This window comes from Psittacula echo, assembly GCF_963264785.1.
Source record: "Psittacula echo genome assembly, chromosome: 12".
Classification (NCBI taxonomy): Eukaryota; Metazoa; Chordata; class Aves; order Psittaciformes; family Psittacidae; genus Psittacula; species Psittacula echo.
Window position 1 is genome coordinate 8,779,749 of NC_137747.1, and position 3,904 is coordinate 8,783,652.

Below are 3,904 nucleotides of genomic sequence, written 5' to 3' on the forward strand. Positions count from 1 at the left end.
CTCATCCTCAGCTTGTGGATGGCTGCCCTGCATCCCTGGAGCCAGAAACGCTCCTGGGAAGGATGGAGAGGGGTGGATGTGGGTACAGCTGCAGCACTGGGTCTGCAGCAATGCTGGGTGCTGACAGCACCAGGACAGGGTCAGAGCAGGTCCCTTTGGCGGCACGCAGGGTGATGGAGGAAGGGGGAGGTGGCATTTGCAGGCTGGCAGCTCCCAACCTCTTGAAGCTCAGCCCAGAACCAAGTCATTTGTCCCAAAATGGGTATCATTTGGGTCAATCAGAGCTGTTCCCCAGCCTGGCTGCATGGGCAGCTCTGCTGCAAAGAAACCAGGCCTGCAGAAACATGTTGAATCATCCACAGCGTTTCACTCGAGCCTTTTGAGGAAAGGAAAGTTCTTTCTGGGCTTGGTTTTGACACATTTCCAAGCTGTGCATTTGCATGGGCTGTTAATGGGGAGAGCCAGTAGAAACCTTCAAGCCCCCAACTAAAATGAGCCACTTCCTGTCAGAGGATGTGTGGTTTAAAACTGAGGGAGGATTTGGGGTGTTGTGTGGTGGTTTTGCAGCTTCATCACCAAGCCTGAGGTCCCCCATCCTGCCCCATTCCCCGGCATCTCCATGGGGCTGTGGATTCCCAGAGGCCCAACCCAATGCCTTGGGACTCCTTCCCTGCAGGAGATGCCCCCAGTGCCAATACACACCCCTGTAAATAACAAAGAACAGCCTCAGGGCTGCTGGGAGTCCCACTTCTCTCTGCAGGAAGGAGCATTTCCTCTGTTAACCTTCCCTTTTGCACTGCAACCATTCTGCTTTTCACTGTATCTGAAATTAAATCTGTTCGGGTTTTCTCTTGCTCTTCCTTTTTTTCCCCTCCCTTTTGCTTATATTTGCTGAGCGCATTCAAGCACAGGGAGGGGAATGAAAGAAATAATAAACCAAGCCATCAGCATCATTCACAGCTCACAGTCATCGCGGGCTCCGGTTTCCAATCAGAGGCCCGGGCTGCGGAGGCAGCGTGCCGGGGAGGAGGCTGGGGCTGGCCCGGATGCGGCTCCACAAACCAGCAGCGATGCTCTCTTTGTTCTGGGATCGCTCTGCTTCAGCCAAAGCAGCCACTGCTCAGCCCATCCTGGGGATGTGGTAGCAAGGAGGTGGTCCAAGGGTCTTTGTCCGTCCCTTACTCTGAGGATAACAGGGATGCAGGATGCTAAGTGGGTTTGTGGGCTTTGGACCTGGCTGCGATCTTTTATCCCAGGATAAAGCCCTGGGAGACATGGAAGTGCTAGGTCCCACAGTCTGGCCTCATGTCGTGTGCTTCCCCTCGCCTGTCTTTGCGCTGGTACATGAGGCTCTGCACACATGGGTTAAATTCTGGGCTCCCTGTCCCTTCCAGTCCACACACTGAGCATCCCACCACCCTCCAGAAGAGATGTTGGTGCTGGCCCATGTGGAAAGGGCTCTGCAAACCCAGCATCCATTGTATTCTACCCAAGTTACCAGGCTGAAAGGCGCTGCTGGGGCCAGCTGGGTTAATGTGTTCTAAAGTTACTCACTGTGTAAGTGCCCCTTGAGTCTGCCCCAATCTGGATGAGAGGCACAGCCCTGGCTTTTGGTCCCAACACCCCAGGAGATCTGCAGCCAGAAGATCAGATTCTTCCCTGTCTGTCCTGTAAGAGAATCCACACCAAGGACTCAGCCTCTGTGGGAAGCTGGGTAGGATGCTCCGCACACCAGGATCCATCTGATGCTGGCTGTATAATTGCTTCTCCCCCTGCTCCTCTTCCTGGGGTCTGTGTCAGTTTAATTTGCATGCTCAACGGCTTGGACTGCTTCATCTCTGCTGCCAAGCACCTTCTCCAGCGTTTATGTGATCCTTTCCTCTGCCTTCGCCTGCCTTGTGCAGTGGGAATGGTGGGAATGGTGACCCTGGAGCACTGGGGAATCTCAGCCTGGCACACATGTGGTCCTGTCCCCACCATGGCACCTGCGAGGATGATGCCACGATGCAAGAGGAGATGTGATGGTTTTCCAAAAGCACATAGAGAAAGGCAGCACTGTTGCCCCCGCTGCTCTTCTTCTCTCCTTCCTCCCCTTCCCAGCACAGCTCTTCCACACCGGTACAACTCTGCACGTGAAACAGAACACTCTTCAGCATCTGTTCAACATTTGCTGTTCTTTTCAAGTCCATTCCTTGGCTCCCTCTGCTCAGCATGGCCTGAAAAATAGCAGCTGTGGTTGCCTTTATATTGCACTACTTCAGAGTTTCTATATCTCAGCTGCTCTCCAAGCCCCTGCATGACCCCACGGGTGACCAGGCTCTGAGCATCACCCTCTCCTCCTCAAGACACCAAACTGTGCTTTGAAGATGCAGAAACACAGTGGCACTTCCACACACACGCAGGGTGCATGCAGTGACCATTGGGATGCTGCAGTGAAGGAGACTGGGTACCATCTGCAGCCCTATAGTGAGGAGGAGGCTTGGAAGGTGCTGAAGATGCTGCCAGGTCCCATATGAAGCTGCCTGACAGCCCCAGAAGGCAGCTGCCTCCCTGTCGGCTGCAGGTTAACAGCTCTCTCGGCAGGCAGCTCGTTGGCTGGGAAGCAAAAGCGCCTCGGATATGCCTCATTTTATACAAAGAAGATGGGTTGTGCCCGTCCCTCCCACCCCGCTGATCACCCTCCGTTCCACAGATAATACCCAGCAATTACACAAAGCTTTCCCTGCTCTCCACAGACATTAATTAAGCTCTTTCCCCATGGTGGAGACAAAGAGGGCAACCGCAGGGGAACTTCCAGCTTGGATCGGGATTGGGGTTTTTGGTTTGCTTTTGCGTGCCCCCGCCACGGGGCCTCCCAGGTCCCGCAGCACCGTGTGATGGTGGTGCAGGGTGGCCCCGGGAGCGATGCCTGCTCTGGATTTTGGTCTTCCATGGCAGAATTTGCCTGGTTTTGCCTGATTTCTGGGCTGCTGTGGGTATTCGGATGGCAGTGCTGGATCCCAGTGCTCCCAGTGATCCAGCTGAGTGTTCCCGGTGCCAGTAACCAAGGCTGGCTCTGCCCTGTGGCAGCTTCCTGGGTGACACCCCGAGACCAGGAGATGGGAAAACCCGACTGTCCTATGGGCAGTGCACCAGCCTCACATCCAATCTCATCCCAAGGAGCTGGGGAGGCTCTGCAGCCTCCTGCAAGCTGCCTGCAGCCCGGGGTTAGAGCGGGGATGGATGGGCAGAGCATCCTTCCGGCACCATGGGAGGCAGGATGATGGGCAGGGCACCCTGCAGGGTAAGAGGACGGGCAAGGCACCCTGCCTAGATACTGGAGAGCGTGAAACAGGCAGGGCACCGTGCAGGAGCGGATGACAGGGAGGACACCCTGCCTGCATCCTGGATGGTAGAAAGATGGAAAGGGCATCCTGCCTGCACTCTGGATAACGGGCAGGATAACGGACAGGACACCGGGCAGGACAGGATAACAGGCAGGACACCCCGGCAGGACACCCGGCAGGGCAGGATAACAGGCAGGACACGGAGCAGGGCAGAATAACGGGCAAGACACCCCGGCAGGACCAGGATAACGGGCAGGACACCGGGCAGGACCAGGATAACGGGCAGGACAGCGCTGCCCGCACCCTGGAGGGATGGGAAAGGGACCGGACCCGCCCCGCCTCGCCCTGCCCTGCCCGCCCCGGTCCGGGTCAGCCCGTGCCGCGTCCCCGCCCGCCCCGCTCCGGTCCCAGCCCTGGTCCCGGTCGCTCCTCGGAGCCACGCGAGATCCGCGGGCGCGGGGCCGGTGCTGGGCGCGGGGCGGGCCGGGCCGGGCGGGGCGGGCCGGGGAGCGCGCATGAGCCGCGGCGGCGGCGGCGGCGGGCGGGAGCGCGGCAGCGGAGCGCGGCGCTGCCGCGGG